The 18,617-nt window shown below is 37.5% G+C and overlaps 1 protein-coding gene across 4 annotated transcripts in view; it reads left to right on the top strand.

Moving 5' to 3' along the window:
• LOC131036422 (serine carboxypeptidase-like 42) overlaps positions 1-18,617 on the top strand; it is an 84,422-nt gene that overhangs the window by 2,156 nt on the left and 63,649 nt on the right. The gene's annotated exons all lie outside the window — the stretch shown is intronic.

The following is an 18,617-nucleotide window of genomic DNA, read 5'->3' as shown; positions in this document are numbered from 1 at the left end:
AATTTTCGCTGATATGGCCTTGTTTATTTATGCATATTCTTATTTACTTTTATTTCCTCAACAAACTTTAGTTGTTTTATCCTTGAAGGATTTGTATATTTATTAATCAAAGTCATTTGTGTTTCTTTAATGTTGGTGAAATTTTCTTCTACACTTTCTACTTTGTTATTTATTTATGTATATTGTGGCTAGCTATGTGCAATACCACTACGTTTTCTCGTCAACTACCTTTGTCCTCTTCCTTCACATTCTTCTACTTCCTTTATACCTTCATTCCCAACTCTTAGTGTAATAGTTATATTGATGAAGTTTCATCATCATATTAATTAATATTTTGTAGCTTGCTTTTAGGTCTTTCTATTCTTTGTTTAGGCTCCTATATTGGTTTCTTTTATGGATCATGCAAGAACAAGAAGATGACTCCAAAATGTCTTTTTTTAACTCTTCACTTTAATTTTAGTTCAATAATGCTCACAAGTTGCTACACATCTCTTAAAATTCTATTACATAAGTAGGTATCTTGTCATAATGTTTACAATCCCTAAAATATTTACATTTTGTCAAACTCTTTAATCAATATTAATTTTTGACTTAGATACTCATCCACCCTACAAAATAAGATATTAATATATATAACTACCATTAAAAATTTCTAACCTTTAAATAACTCCTATTTTTATTTTTTTAATATTCTCAAATCCATAAAATTTAAACCATTAGTCATAATAAAACATTGTTTGTATAATAATAGATAATTTTAATCAGTACCAATTTTCAGAACCATCCACATGTTTCTTATTTTTTCCCCCTATATTGACCTCACAAATTATATCCTCTGTATTTTATCTCCACCATAAGTGTCACTAGGGAGGGTCATTTTCTCGTGGGGTCTTTAGAAGTGGGGCAGAAAGCTTTCTCGTGGGGTCTTTAGAAGTGGGGCAGAAAGCTTTGCGTGGGTGCACGCAAAGAGCATTCTTTTGTCGTATTCGGACATGAAAACGGGGAAAGTGCATGCCGCTAGGAATACAGATGGTGTGGGCCCACCTCACGTCAAGAAAGGGAGATTCAACGTGGACTGGGAATTATTGGATCCTTTCGTATCGGATTTTGCATCTACAGTCATTTACGCATGTGATTGATTTTGGAGGGAAATGATTTGATTTCTTGTAAAAGAATCCTAGGATAAAGAAATAAGAATCTTTATAATAAAAAATAAAAACAAATGATTGAATAGATTTTATTTAATTAATTTAATATATCTATTTTGGCGGCAGTAGAACTTTTCTATATTTTTTATGGTTCTTCTTATTGTTTAAAATGTTTGGTCATAAATTCAAAATTTTATATAGTTTTTGATGTTTAGACTTTTTATTCGACATAATTTTTATTAATAAAAGTTAAAAAAATTTGAAAATCTTTTAATTTTTTTTTCATTGGAAAAAGAAGAAGAAAATTATAAAGACAGTTAATTAGCAAATAAGCAATAGATAAAACTATTCAAAAGCAGCAACAATAACATGTACAACTGTAGAGTAACAAACAACTTAAAAGAATGGTTCCATACTATTACTTCGAGGCCAATATTCACATAAAAGACCTATGTAATGACATAAGAGAAAACCATCAAAATGATAGAAGCTGTGAACTTATATATTGGCATAAAATTTGTTCTCAATGTTCTAGATGATCGTGTAGCAACATCAACTCCTTCATGGGCAGATGTAATGGGTTGGATCTTGAATTGAGTGCTTGTTGCAGTGAGCCTTCCATTCTGAAATTTTGAAACAATGCTTCTCCAATGAGATGGAAAACTGAAAGTAGTAGTTGCATATTGTAAAACTTCCAAGCAGTTCAAGAAATTCTCTCTTGAAATCTCCAGGCTGGAACAAGTTGTAATGGTGGGGTGCAAAACTATTGAAGTATAATGAGCCAAAATAGCGATGGATTGTCTTCCTCTAATGACCAAAGAAGACTTGATCATCAAATTCTTTGTTGTTTTCAATGTTTCCCCACTAGAAACTACAACCACAAACCAATATTTGATAAAATCAATTAAGAGTTGGAGCATATCACCTTTGTTCTGAATTCCTTTCATTTGGGTCCTACAATTTGTGCTCAAACTTTTTAATTTGTTCTTGAATGTCATCCATATTTTTAATAAGATCAAGACTCAAGCTAGGTGTAGTTTTCATAACCCAAATATGAAGGGATAAGCTCACACAAACCATGTGAATTTCAATATGCAAGGGAAGAAAGGATTGAGAGAAAACAATCAGAGAATGAAACTTCCAAGTGAAGCTGATGATGGCTTGTCTTAAGGTCGAGGTGATGATATCATGGAGAGAGGATAGCCCAAGAAGAGCAATTCTCCAAGACAAAGGCTGAGTGAAAAGAATGGGAGAGTGGAAAAGAGGGAACACCACTACTAGTGGGAATGAGCACATATCCAAAAAGCATTCTTGATAGACTCCTTTTTGCTGCAAAATGGACACACCAAGGATGGGAAGATGAAAGAGAGGTGATCATGAATAGGTAACTTAATATGGAGCACTTTCTAGACAATTAATTGAGACTGAGCATTGACTTTTGACTTCTAGATTTGAAAGCTTAACTTATTCCACTACGATTGACTAAGGTTGCATTTTCATTTAGCATTGAGTCAAGTGGCATGAAGGCAATAGTTGGGAGAAGTTGTCTATAAATCATTTTAAGAGGAAATTTTTGAATATTTTGCATGTTGGGCCATTTCTGGTCCTTAAGGAAATTATCGTGGCAAGGGATATATAGAAAATAGACCAGCTCATAAGTCACCATCTGTTGTATCTTCAAAAGAGGATACTTGTTTGAGGATGACAATTTGAAATTTCCTTTTAGCTACTGCCAAGATAACCTGTTGAAATTGGTAGGATCCCACAAATCACGAAAGATTTGAATTCCTTTATTAAAGTGTCATTTCCCCTTGAGATTTTGAATGCAACCTAGAGGTTTGCCATCTTGTTGAATTAGGTGGTTTCACCAAATGGAAGAAGTAGCAAATCTTTAGACAATGGCTCATGGATTGATAAAAAACTAGGTTAGTCTGCTAGAGTTAATTTCCCAAGCATACTAGATAGAGTTGAAAGAAGCAGATCCATGAGTTTTAAAATAATGTGCAAGAAGTTTGTTTTGCCAATTAACTTAAGTCCATGATCTCCTAGCTGTAGTAGATTGGATAAAGTATCAAACAAAGCTCTTCCAAGGGGCCTATCCATCTAAGACTCTAACAATCTACTTAGCGGCAAGGCATATGCCTTGGGTATAAGGGTCAATAATTCCTAAACCCCCTCTATCTCTTTGGTCGAATATAGTGTATCCAAGAAGTCATAGGGAGTCCTTTCTCATTACCCCACTTAGCCCAAAGGAAACTCCTAATCATTTGAGTTGATTGTTTATAGTTCAGCTCTTAGAAGGAAGCCAACATGAAGATATATAGATGTGGCTAGCCAAAAGAATTTTATTTGCCACTTGTATTCAACCAACCATGGAAAGGAATCGGTTGGTCCAATTCAAGGATTTTTTCTTTAGTTTAGACATGAACCATCTCCACGTATCTTTAAGGAAGACCCCTATGCCAAAAGGAAATCTTAAGTATCTAGTGACAGACCCATGCTTCACTTCTTTCTAATCACTAGGAATCCAAGGTGGTCAACGGAAGGATAGGCCATTATGAAATAATTTTATGCATGGCCAACCTAGAACAAAAAATGGTGCACCTCTTCAATTGATTTTTGTATAAACATCATGCTATCATCAACAAAATGTGAATTGAGAGCTTTAATATTGCTAGATAGTGAAAAACCATGGACAAGTTTAGTAGAAAGTGCATGCTAAAAAGATAGCCTAGAGCATTAGCAGTAAGGAAAAATAAGAATGGAGAAAGGGGGCACCCTTGGCAGATGGATTTTTGTAAAGGGGATTGGGGAGAAAGAACTCCATTCACAACAATTTTAGCATTGGCATCAACAAATAACATATTGATTTGCTTGCAAAAGTTGGGAGAAAAACCAAGCCATTTTAGTATTTTCAGAATGAAAGGCCAACGAATTTGATCACAAGCTTTATCAAACTCAAGTTTGATAATTAGAGGGTCTTGAGTGGTTTGTTGTGCCCATTCAATAGTTTTCCAAGGAAGAACTAAATTGTTAAGGATGAATCTTCCTCCTAGACAACCAGTTTGCTTAGGTCGAACAATGTCTTGGGTGATTTTTTTGATTCTACGAGCAAGAGTGTTAGCAATGATTTTAGAGGAAGTATTGAGGAGTGTAATAGAATGCCATCCATTATTAGTGTCTTCATCCTTTCCTTTGGGAATGAGTTTAATTAGTCCCTAATTAATAATAGGACCCAACGATCCAGTTTCAACTCCTTCAAAATACACATTATAAAAGTCATCTTGAATGTGAGGCCAAAGAGCTTTGTAAAACTCTACTAGCAAGCCATGAATTTTAGGGCTATTTTCCATTGCAATACACTAAATAGCATTATCAATATCTTCAATGGAGAAAAGGGGGTCAAGGAATTTAGCATATTCAAGATCAAATTTTTTAGGGATGTATCTAGCCACACACTCCTCAAGGGAAGAAGGCCATCACTAGCAGAATCATCTCTAAAAATATATTTTTGAAGTGCTTATAGAATGTTTACAAAATGACATCATTGTTGGTTTGAATGGAACCATCAACAACTTTAATAGAAAAATATACTCTCTTTTGTGCTTATGTTGTAGATATTGAAAGAAAAATTGACCTATGATCCCCTTCTTTGGTCCATTAAAAATGGGCGTGCATTTGTGTGCCTTTACCTTTATATGCATCCAATTTTCTAAGAGCATTCTTTGCATTAACAACTGATTATTGTACAGTAATATTTGTGGATGTATAACAAGGAGAGAATATTCTTGCTCAAGTTGTCCTCTGAGGATTTTTTCAAGTCATTGTCGTCTAGCAGCAACTCTTCTACCATAATTATGGAGAAAAAAAGTGCATCTAGGAATTTTTATTTCCTACCAACTAATCCACCTATCTTGTTGAGGTTTCAACCCAGTGTTCCAAGTGGAAATTAGACCATCAATATAGTCCTAGTTTTTAAGTTGTGATATATTCAATTTAAAGGGCAAATCATTTGAGAGGGTAGAGTGGTTGGAAAGATCAAGAGTGGTTAAAATGAGGAAGTGATCAGAAAGTGTGGCCGCGAGATCCAGAAACACAAGGCAACCATCATAGAGTAAAATTGAGGAGTTGGGAGAGATATGAAAGTGGTCTAGCTAGGTCATTTTTCTCAAGAAGCCTTCACGATAATTGTTTCATGTGTAACATTGAGGCATATGGGTGTTGGATTTACCTAAAAGAGGATCCTTTACTTTAAGGGAGTCGCGAGCTAAAGGTCCATGCTTCAAATTCAAATTGGGATAAGTGGGAAAATTTGTTCTAACTGTGATTATATGGGTCTTCAACTATGTTAAAGTCACCTCCAAGAACCCATTGTGCATTAGGGAGGTGTAATTGAATCCAATCCCACAACATATTACTATCAATAGGAGAGTTGGGAGCATAAATAGAACAAAATCCAATAAGGACATTGTTAATAAGCACAATGGTCTAGACACAATGATTGTTGGGATCAGAATTAGATGCCACAGTATGTTTTACTAACGAAGGGATAAGGGTTGAAATAGCACTATTAAGTTTTAGATCAGAGATGTAAGCCAATAGAAATGTTAACTGAGTGCTTGTTTAACCACATGCAACTACTCAGATTTGTTGCCCTCCCAACCATAGACGATATCTTGTTATCATCTCCCCCAAGCACATTTCCTATGAACAGACCTACTTGTCTTGGTATGCTAACGACTCTTCTATTATTCCATCTGCTCTGTTATTTACTTGGACTGCTCTTTATTCAAAATGAATAATTGAATCATTTAGCGAATGAGGTCACACCTCATATATATATATATATACATGAGTGGTACCCTTTCACAAAGGGTCGGCCCTTAACAACATGACTCATGCATTAATTAATTAAATTCATTTCATATTTAATATACGAATTGCTTCTTCAAGGTTGGCTTATCTAGCATAAAACATAGTGTATTAATAGCTTTGGGATATCTCCCGCTGCTAACCACATACATCAACAAGCACCTCCCTCGCCATCATAATGATTTGAATGAACAAAATGAGCCCCTTGCAAATGGGTAGCAAGGGTATCATCCAAACAAACAACACTAGTTTTCACTTCTTGAAGCATGAGAACATCAGTTTGATTTTTCTAAATGGACTGTTTGACTTGATATTTACAAGTGGGGATCATCAAACCTCTCACGTTCTAGTATTAAACATGACACTATTGCAAGGTGTGTGCCCTTGGTCTCCTTGTGTTGTGCAACACAACACTTGGGTTTGTGACATGGCTTAACCGCCTCCTATGGATTCTATAAGTCTAGTGGTTGTATTGGGCATTAACAGGTCGATCTTTTGGTGCAACGACAATCACACTTGTAACAAGTGGTATCAGAGCTTGGTCATAGGTTCAAACCCCTCGCTTACGCTAGGGAGGAGTGTTGCAAGGTGTGAGCTCTTGGTCTCCTTGTGTTGTGCAACATAGTGCTTGGGTTTGTGACATGGCTTAATCGCCTCCTATGGATTCTATAAGTGCAGTGGTTGTATCGGGCATTAATGGGTTGATCTTTTGGTGCAATGACAACCACACTTGTAGCAGGTACCTCATTGGGATGAGTCAAGAAGGGTTTCCTCATTCGTAAGTAATGCACTGAACTAATTTTTTGGGCAAGTTTCTAAGACCATAGGGAGATCTTGGTCAGGACAATCTCAAGAAGAAGACTAAGTTGGGTAGCTAGTGGGACTACCAAATTGGGAAGTTGGTGAAGGCATTTGGGGTGGATTTTTACCAAGTACAAGAGCCTCTTTATTTTTTTATATACTCTAGATGCAAAATCAACCATATCTTATTTGTATGATTTGGAACCTGAGGGGGAGGGTGGCTATTGAGGAGATAAAGATCTAGTTAGTGGGGGGAAGGGGTAGATTGGAGGAGGATGGGATGTTACCAAGGAGTGTGGGTTTGGGAACAACGACATTATTAGGTAAAACAATTAAAGAAAAGTTGATAGGGGGGAGTTGGAAGGAGGATATTCAGATGTTTGGGGTTTACAAAAAGGACAAACACGAATGAGGTGTCCTTCTGTATGACAATAGAAATAGGCATTAGGCTTGTTAAGGTAGGTGAGTCATTGATCAAATTCAAAACTAGGCCCAACCAATTTAATAGAGTTTGGAAGGGATTGTGTCAAGTCCATTTCAACACAAACTTTAGGATGTGTGTAGGTTGGTCCATTTGCTAGAATGATGTCTTGCAAGAAGGGGCAAAAAGAAAGGTTGAGAAAGGCAAATTCAACCCACATAGTATATCTTGATTTGGTGATACCTTTGGGATGAAAATCAAGATCTCAAGCTTGAACATAACATTTTTGACGACATATAATCTAGGAGCCATAATGTAGGATAATATGAGCATGGTCAGGGTCCACAAAGGTGCACGAGATGTATCTCTTACCTAGACCCCTTAGAGATTCTATGGCCCAACCCTTGACTTCCCAAATGTTGCAAATCCATTTAAAAATTCTTATTAAATCAGAATGCCTTTAAGGAAGAAAATAATGATTATTTTTGTTCTATAGTCTAAAATTACTTAAATAATGTCATCAGGTAGTTGAAAGGAGATTGCCTTACCTTCGTAGTAGTTTTATGGTTTCTCAGAGTTTTGGTGGGGGTGGCGGATACATTTTTCTTTTGTTGCATTTGCCTAGGGTTGAGCTGGATCCACAAAAGGCATACCAAAGGGCTGGGAGACTACAACCATAGCATTCATCACATCATCAACCATGATGCCCATTTGTTTGTGCACTTTCATTTTGTTTGGTTCTAAAACAACACTCTCGCCTTTTCTTCATGCTTTTGGACTGCATTTTCAAAGTTGAGTGGGCTTCAGTATTGGGCAAACTTAGGTGCAACATATGAAAGGAAAGCAAGTGTAGAAATTTGCTTCCCTAATGTCAATTTGCAGGGGAAAACAAACTAGTGATTACAACTTTTCAACTTTTACAAAAAATGGCACAAGTATGAGCATACATAATTAAACAACACAGAGATTGAACACACAAAGTTAACGTGGGAAAACCCTTTTGGGAGAAAAACCCACCACGAACAGAAAATAACTTTATTATTAGTATGTCAAATACAATAAAGTTCATTCTGCAGACTTCCTTCCACTCTATCAATCAATCATTCCAGATGTAATAAACAACACTTGGATCACACAAAAACTATAGATCGCTCAAAGGCTATCATATCTCGTAACCATACATTCGGTTCACGCTGGCTTCTAATACCAAACTGGTCGACCGTTACACCTGCGTGAGATGGTTGGGAAGTCGAATTGTCTTTGTCGGTCTGCAATAATGGAAAACCAATTATCCCACATGCATTAGGGAGTCGGGTCGGTTCATATTCCTATACATCGATAGTCTCATCCTTAGTGTCCGAGTGTTCACCTTTTTGGATCTCGGTATGATATCACATCGGCAGTCGGTCCCGACTCCATCGGCCATCGGTATAGCGCTCAACTGGTAGAGCCGATTGCCCGATGATACCCTATCGCCAAAGGCAATTTCATCGGGTCATTAGCATAGCATTCAACTGGTAGAGTCGATCACCTGATGATACCCGATAACCTAAGGTGGTCTCATCGAGTCATCGATACATGCCCAAAACTTCTATTCTAATAAGCGAAGCACTCCGAGATAAAACAGGGCGGACTCGTCGGGACTTCAGTGTAGCCTTCATCACGTCGACCAAATAAGCGAAGAACTCCGAGACAAAACAGGGTGGACTCATCGAGACTTCGGTGTAACCTTCATCACATCGACCCGATTACCAATATCAACCCGATCGCCGAAGGCGACTTCATCGGGTATTGGTATAACTCTAGACCGGAACCTTTGATAGCCGATGACAACCCAAACTGCCTAAGATAGCTCCATCAGGTCATTGGCACAACTCTGATGCAGTATTCCTGAAAGGCGAAGTTATCCCGATAGAAAGGAAGACACCGGTGTAAGTCATACCGATCAGAAGATGTTCAACAACCAAGAAAGAAACACTTTGATATTCCATTGGTGTAGACTACCCCGATCAAACTGTATATGTCAAGTGAATTAGAGGCACATTTCCAACAAACTCCCACTTGACGAGGAATTCGCTAGACCGATTACTATTTCAGACGTTACTGAGGAACATGGGTATCAAGACCCATAGAATTTGAACACCACCTGAACTTGTGCGTGCTCACCAGTTTTGTCAAGGCATCTGCAACATTTTCCAGAGTGTCTATCTTGTTAAGATAAAATTTTCCATCTTCCACCATGTCATGAACGAAGTAGGATTCTTTGCCAAACATATGGCACTCTGACTGTCACTCCAGATTTCAACTTGCCCTATATCAAAACCAATATCTGAACTCAAACGCCTAAGCTAGACTGCTTCTTTACAAGCATGTGTGGCCGCCATGTATTCTGCCTTTATAGTGGACAAAGTGACTACAGCTTGCCGCTTGCTCATCCAACTAATTGCTCCACCATTCAGGACAAAAACATATCCACTGGTGGATCTCCTGATGTCAATATCCTTTGCCCAATCAAAATCCGTATAACCACAAATGTTGAGAGTTCTCTTTGAATCCTTTTGATTACCATGATAACACAATGCAAAGTCTGAAGTACCCTTCAGGTATCTAAACACTCTCTTTACAACATCCCAGTGCGGTTTCCCTGGATTCAACATAAACCTGCTAATTACTCCCACTGGTTGGGCAATGTCTGGTCTTGTAGAGACCATAGCATACATCAAACTGCCTATAGCACTTGCATAAGGTACAATTTTCATGTCTTCAATCTCTTTTGGAGATTTCAGACTGTCAAACACAGACAACTTAGTTCCCTGCAAGATGGGAACAACCTATGGTTTACAGTCAGACATATGAAACCTGTCAAGAACATTGGTTATATACTTTATCTGGCTGAGTCAAAGTTCCCTCTTAGATCTATCCCTTTTGGTCTCCATTCCCAGAATGTAATTTGCTGGTCCTAAGTCCTTCATTTTAAATTTCATAGAAAATAGAGATTTTAAATCTGAGATCATACCTTTTGTGTTTCCTATGAACAACATATCATCTACATACAAAGCTATGATAAGAATCCTATCACCATCAGTTTTATAGTAAACACAATGATCAACTTTTGATCTCACAAATCCCAAAGAAAAAACAAACGTATCATACTTTTGATACCACATTCTGGGAGACTATTTCAAACCATACATAGACTTCTTGAGTTTGCATACTAGATGTTCTTTACCTTTTTCCACAAAGTTCTCAGGCTGGGACATATAAATTTCTTCTTCAAGATCACCATGAAGAAATGTTGTCTTCACATCCATCTGCTCAATCTACCAATCATATGTTGCTACAAGTGACTGGAGAAATCTGATAGATGTCAACTTAGCTATAGGAGAGAAGATTTCCCCATAGTCAATACCTTTGTTTTGCAAATACCCCTTTGCAACCAGTCTTGCTTTGTACTTGTCAATGATACCATCTGGACCATACTTCTTTTTGAACACCCACTTGTAGCCTATAGGCTTTCTGCCTTTAGGCAATGGCACCAAATCCCAAGTTCCATTTTTATCCAATGATGACATTTCATCATTCATGGCTTCCAACCAGGAATCTGAATCAGGCATTTCAATTGCTTCTTTGATAGTCCTAGGCTCATCAACATCTGCAAGTAAAGCATAAGCATAATTAACATTCAACATAGAGTGACTATACTTATTATGTGTATACCTATTAGGTTGCCACCTCTCTCTCAAGTAGATCTTCTCAACTTTGGTGTTTAGGATTCTTGAGGTTCCATAGGAGGCTCATCGTCATGTCAGAACAACTTGAACTGCTTGAACTCTCCTCGTCTTTAGGTATCTCTTGATATTCTTCTTTGGTTGGAGGAATTTCAACCTCATCTTCTCCTCTCTTTTCTATATTATGATCTAGTGACATAGGTTTCAGCTCATGAAAAATCACACTTTTGTTGTACACAACCTTACCAGTCACTGGATTCCAAAGTTTGTATCCTTTCACACCAACTCCATAGCCAATGAAGATAAATTTCACAACTTTGTTATCCATCTTAGATCTATTCACATCAGGCACATGAGCATATGCCTCTGCACCAAAAACATGAAGGTGCCTTAAAGAAGGTTTCTTACTAGACCATGCTTCCATAGGTGTTTTGTCAACCAATGCTAAATTAGGAAAATGATTCAGCAAATAACACGTTGTAGCAACTGCTTCAGCCCAGAATTTTTGTTCCAGCCCAGCTCCGCTCAACATGGTTCTTGCTTTCTCCATTAGAGACCGATTCAACCTTGCAGCAACTCTATTTTGTTGTGGAGTGTAAGGTACGGTCTTATGTCTCTTAATTCCATGTTCAACACAGTACTTGTCGAAATTTGCACTACAGTATTCACTACCATTGTCTGTTTTTAAACATTTAATCCTTCTCCCAGTTTGATTTTCAACAAGGTTCTTAAACATTTTGTTGTGGAGTGTAAGGTATGATCTTATTAGTTTTAGCTTTAAACTTCCCTTCTTTTACTATTGCTCCCACTCAAATTTGAAATCTCCTACCAAAAGTCTAAATTCACAACTTTGATACCAGTTGTTAGGGTTTAGACCTGGATTGGAGCAATAAACTAATAAAAGAGGTAAAATAAAAATTCACAATAACACACATATTTAATGTGGTTCACCCAATCCAAGCTACATCCATAGAGAAATAGTCTTCTACTCTCTTTAAATTATTATTAAATTACAATATGATGATATTTCGCATTCTAAAACTACTTATTTATAAAGCCCTCTTTGGCAGTTTACAAAGGTCACTTTACATACCAAAATAATGACTAACTCCTTTGTTAAATAATGTAAACTTTTTTCTTTAGGGGAACTACCCCCAGTAACCCCTAGACCCTACCGTGGGCTTTTCCCCTAGGCCTCTAGAGGGGGCATCACCCTCAAAGCCCCATAGGAGGGGATCTACTCTTCCACTCCCTTGTTAATTAATTTGGGTGGAAAATGTTGCTAACAAAGTCACCGAATTTTAAGTTTGATAGCTTGATCAAATTTAAGCCCAACAACATGATCAATTGTGGCATACCAACACATGGGCTTCATAAGTTAATAAAAAAGGTTTTTGTAGTTCTAAGATACAATTGAATATAATATAATATTGTTATATTGCTCAAATATTCATATTGGATGGACATTCCAATATAATCATAGTTCAATTTATGGACACCTAAACGCCTACTTAATTAAATAAGTCAACCTACTAAAGTAATTAACACTCTATCATTCATAAAACTAAGGAAGATAAATAGAATAAGACATCAACTACTAGAATGAGACTTTAGGGGAGATCTACTAAAATGTTTTTGAAGTGAAAAAATGTTTGCCACCTTTCAAACTATTAATCATTCTATAGATTTTGTTTTAGGGTCTTTGTTGCTAGATTTTACTACATGTCGACTCTCCCTAATTGAAAGTACAAAAATAAAAGTCAAAAAACATATGGAAGAATGAAAAATCCTTTCTATCACCTCTCCTTGGGGCTCTCCAATATTTTCCATTCCCATAAAGGAGAAATATGGATGTTGAATGGTCAATACCTACACAACTTTAAATAAAATCATTATAAAAAATTAATTTCCTTTGTTAAGGATTGATTGTTGAACATGCCAAAATATTGAGAGGGGGGTGAATCAGTATTTACTTAAACTTAAACAATCCATTTCTAAATTAAACATGAAATCATATTTGCCAAAAAGAACTAAAAGAAAAGCATGCACCACATCATTCCACAGAAGGACACCAAGATTTTTATGTCGAAAACCCAATGAAGGAAAAACCATAGTGAGAGCCATCTCACAATATATATGAACAATTATCACAACTTTTTTTAAGGCCCAATGCTTAAGGAAGCACACTACTCCCTAATGGAATTTTTGATCAAGATACAAAGACTTGCTGAAAGAGATTCACTATCTTAGAGTAGGATACATGAACATTTCAATGAAAACATGAACTTGAACTGTTATAAAAGAAACAACTATCATGTGCAGATGTGGTACTAGTCCCTTTTTCACACACATACTCTTTCCTAAATTGATACACTTCACAAAATGATTTATTCTTGATATATCCTCCACAATATCTTAAAACTCCAATTAGGTTGGCTCCATGATGATTTTTAGATGAAACATGTGATATTACATAGGTTAGATTCAAACACATGCATCATGAACTAAAATGGGCTGCGTATCAACCCAAAGCATAATTAAGCCCAAAAAAATTACAACACATCCTCCAAAGAAAATATAATAGGTCAGGATCAAACTGCAAGTTGAAGGAAACAAGACTATTGGCCCATCATCAACAAACTTCACCAAAATTGTCAACTATATACCTATATACCACTAGGGAGAAACCAAAAATATCATGCAAATTAATATGTGAGCATTATAGGCTCTCCAAAGCACCCCCACAACCTTCTTATAAAGTATTTGATCATTAAGTATTAGTGCAAGTAAAGAAACACATTGAACTAATGAAAGTAGAATATCCCAGACAAACTGTAATACTTCAAAACTTAGGATATTGATTTGTGATATGTTAAGTTTCAAATTAGAGATGTAAGCCAACATAAATGTCAACTGAGTGCTCATTTAACCATAGGAAACTACTCAGATCTGTTGCCTTCCCAACCATAGATGATATCTTGTTATCGTCTCCTCCGAGCACATTTCCTATGAACACACCTACTTGTCTTGGTATGCTAACATCTATTCTATTATTCGATCTTCTCTGCTATTTACTTGGACTGCTCTTGTATTCAAAATGAATAATCGAATCATTTAGTGAATGAGGTCGCACCTCATATATATATACATGAGTGGTACCCTTTCACAAAGGGTCGACCCTTAACAACATGACTCATGCATTAATTAATTAAATTCATTTCATATTTAATATACGAATTGCTTCATCAAGGTCAACTTATCTAGCACATATAAAACATAGTGTATTAATAGCTCTAGGATATCTCCTACTGCTAACCACATACATCAACACTCCCTCTTTAGCTAGGGAGATATCCTTCTTGATATCTACAAGTCACATCACCTCATCGTAATGACTAACACAATGACTACACTCATGTGTATGAAAGAAGCTTATCATCTCATCGTGATGTTGTCATCTCATCATGACATTCACCGTGGCTACTCCTAGAGGGTGAATAAACACAATTGCTAAGTCATGGAGTCTCTCACATGACATCCACCATGCCTACTCACAGAGGGTGGATCCACCATACTTAGAGGGTGGAACAAGGGCTGGAACCTCAAACTTCTCTCATAGGGAAGAATGCACAACAAGGTCTGATACCTCAAACTTCTCTCACAGAGAAGAATGCATAACAAGGGCTGATACCTAAAACTTCTCTCATAGAGAAGAATGCACAACAAGGGCTGATACCTCAAACTTCTCCCATTGAGAAGAATGCACAACAAGGGCTGATACCTCAAACTTCTCTCACAGAGAAGAATGCATAACAAGGGCTTAAACCTTAAACCTCAAACTTCTCTCACAGAGAAGAATGCATCTCCACCATGCCTACTCGCAGAGGGTTGATCGAGGGCTTTCACCTCAAATTTCTCCCAGAGAAGAATGCATTAAGAAGGGATTGCACCTCGAACTTCTCCTCACAGAGAAGAAGCCATTAACAAGGGCTTTCACCTCAAATTTCTCCATCACAGAGAAAAATGCATTAACCAAATCTTCATGATGACGTGGCTCCCTCTAAAGCTAAAAAGTTAGGCTCCCTCTGAAGCTGAAATGTTAGGCTCCCTTTGAAGCTGAAAAATAAACTCCCTCTAAAGCAAATATCAACCTTTTGACCTCTTTGTCCAAGGTTACTTTTGACGATACATCAGACTCCCTTAGAATGCTGATTCTTCCTCTGCAAAGAAATGCAAGCAATCTTTCTTCCTTGAATAGAGATTTGTCAGTGCCCAAACCTTGGGTAGAGGGACCACCAATGAAAAGCATAATTTTCGCAGTCATGCCAGGCACACAAGTCCCAACCAGCCCCGTGGCCACACTGAGAGTAGTGCTAGTGCAACATGCAACTCTTGCATCTGTTTGCGCCACCCACAAATCCTTCTGCAACTCTTCCAAAACCAAATTCAAAGTGAATTCACACAGGGAAGCTGGCAACAAGAATCAGGTGATGCTCTGAGTAGAGAGGTCGTCCTTGCTTGTAGATAGCGTCAAGTGTTCTATCAATCTACTGCCACAAATTAGGATTGGGAGCAATACTAGACTTACTGAGACAATACTGCCCGACCATGCAGTCGTCATTTGGATTGGCAATCGAACCAACCTCAAGATCTTCATCTTATGTAATCTCTCATCACTCTCTTGCTCCTTGATCCATCCTGGAAGCATTAAAGAGAGATTACTAATGGTTCAAACTATCCCAAATAAATGTCAATGCTATAAGTATACAAGATTCACTATTTCAATGTTATAGCATGAATTGATAACTACATAAAAATTCATTAACATTATTCAAGCATGAAATACTTATCTCTTTACACCACAGATTTGATGAATATAGATTCGGATTGATTTTTCTACATACTCAGACATTATATCAGATCTTTCAAGATAGTCATACCACTCTTATAGCAGCTTTAGCATACTGCAATCTATATACTCCTCTTTCTTTCACACAGTCCACTCCATTTAAAAAAAAAACCATTTAAGAATGCGGCTCCTGTTCAAGAATGCAGCTCCTGTTCAAGACCTCTAAATCAGCTCTCAATACACATTTGTAGCTAGTTACATCTATTCCTATGCAATAGGCTCCGATTGGTGAGTGGCAAGAGCCAAAGGCTATGCAGCCACAAGCGAATTTGGAGTCACTCCAAATGATAGTCGCTATACTCAGATCCAAATAATGGGTGCGAACCAAAAACTTTCATAAATAGATAGAACTCCTACTAACAAATAATGTAGGCCATAGTTTGCCCAAGCAATAAAATCCCATATCCACTAATGAATCGACAAAGCATAGAACAATGGCGTGTTAGGTTCTGACTCCCTCTACTAGTAGTTGAAGTGCTCGAGTGGACATGATCCCAGTAGTGAAACTCCTCCATTTGCTTCTATTGATAAATGAATTCATCAATAATACTCATCGCAAGACTATTCCTATAAAAAGCAGTTTCAGAAATAACATTATTGCTACTTCCTTATGAATCATGATAGCACAATAATCTCCATGTGAAGTCAATTTTCATCCTCTTTCACCATGATTATGCATCCACTATTATCAATTGCACCATATATTTTAGGACTTCGATATCCTCTGAGAGTATTTATTTGAACCTCCCTCAGCATAGGCCCGAACAAAATATATGAATCTGAGGATATAACAATGACAAAGGATATTATATGATCAAACTTAACAATGGTGGAAGCAAGAGTGGGAACCCAAATTTCAAATTCTCAGCAAGGCGGGAACCCTGGTTCCAATGGTGAGATTGGCCAAATCAATGGCGCAGGTCCTATTGGTGATAAGGACAAGCCCCCGGACTTTCCAATCGTTGTTGTTGACTCACAATTTGATGGTACTCTATTTGTGGTGACAACGGGTTCATCTGGGCATCTGGGAGAAGGGTCCAATGGGGGGCCCTTTCCATGAGATGACCCCGTGAATAGCGGGAGGGAGGGAAAAACATGGTCTTCCCTTTTTGGAACTAGACCAACAGGTAAATCCTCCCTTCCTCCCGTTAAGAACATTTCTGACCCTTCTGGTGGTAAGTTTTCTATCTCCATCCCTGACCACGTTTTGGACCATAATATCAATAGTATGTCGAACTCCTTGGTAGGAAAATTTATGGGTTCGTGCCCTAACATTGAAGTTGTCAGGGCCTTTGTCAAACGAAAATGGGCCCTTAAAGGAAATGTTGAAGTTTCGGCACTACCCAAAGGTCTTCTATCTTTTTCCTTTTCATGTGAAGAAGATAAGATTAAGATCTTGTGTGGGAGCCCCTGGATGGTAGGAAAGACAGCTCTGGTTCTTAGAAAATGGCACCCGAAACTAAACATGAATGATTCTCTTCTGGCCCATGTTCCAATTTGGATAAAGCTTCCAGGACTGCCTCTTGAATATTGGGCAGAAAGTATCTTCTCTGGAGTAGCAAGTTCTTTTGGTGAGCTGCTCTCTATAGACCCAGTCACAGCTTCAAAAAGAAGATTAACCCATGCAAGGTTTTGTGTTGGAGTAGCCCCTGAGGCAGATATGCTGGAACAGATTGACCTAGTTTCAAAATTGGGAACCTGGAAACAACATATCGAATATGAAACTATTCCTTTCGCTTGTTTCCACCATAAAAAAGTAGGTCATTGGGCAAAATCCTGCCCAAACAAGCAAAAGGCGGAGCCCAAGCAGCTTAAACCTCAGATTGAAAGTCAAAAGATGTCAAAGAAACGAGTGTGGCAAGTTAAAAATACAGAAAATAAGGAAGAAAGTTCCAATTGTTTTTTTCCTTTGGGGGAACAGAAGGAAGCCTCAAACTCTATCTTTAGTCCCACAATATAGGAAGTAGAGAGAAATGAAACAACCAAAGCCAGTCCCATAAGAACAACTCAAAAAAAGGAAATGAAAGATCAGAATGATCCTCCAAATGAGATAGCTGAAGTGGTTGATGACACGTATGAAAGCAAGGTAGTGGAAGCAAGAGATTACCAACCTGAGGAAGGAGAGATCCCTGATCCCCAAGTTGAAAGGACTGACTCGTCTCTAGCCATACCTAGTTATGAAATTCAAGAAGGCCAAAAATGTGCTATTTTGGGTATGAATCTTTCGGATTCGGATCAGAATTCAAGAATAGTAAACAATGTTTCATCTGACTCCAGAACTCCCATATGGGGTAATGAAGAAGAAATTTCCAAAATCCTCATCAACCCGGAAGCGGCTCCTATGACAGAAACGGAATGGAAGCAACCTAAATACAGGAACAAGAAAGCAACAACTCCCTCGACATCTCTAATAAGGAAATCTAGTAGAATAGCTCAAGTTGATGTGGGATACATATCCTCTTCCCCAAGATGGCCCTCTAACCACAAAGTAAGAGACAAGGAGGCCAGCAAGAACATAGCAGATGGAACTCAAAAAACTCTCAAGGAGCTAGGAATTGGTAAGTAGCTATGAAGATAATCTCTTGGAACATAAGGGGACTAAACAATCCCCATAAACATGATATTATTAGGAATATGATAAGAGATAGTAATCTTGATATTTTTCTTATTCAAGAAACCAAAATGAGTAGAGAAAAAGTTGAATATTTGAAGCTCTTCAAAAATGGTAATGTTAGTGG

This window comes from Cryptomeria japonica, chromosome 6 (assembly GCF_030272615.1).
Source record: "Cryptomeria japonica chromosome 6, Sugi_1.0, whole genome shotgun sequence".
NCBI lineage: Eukaryota > Viridiplantae > Streptophyta > Pinopsida > Cupressales > Cupressaceae > Cryptomeria > Cryptomeria japonica.
This window is presented reverse-complemented; position numbering and strand designations above follow the sequence as displayed.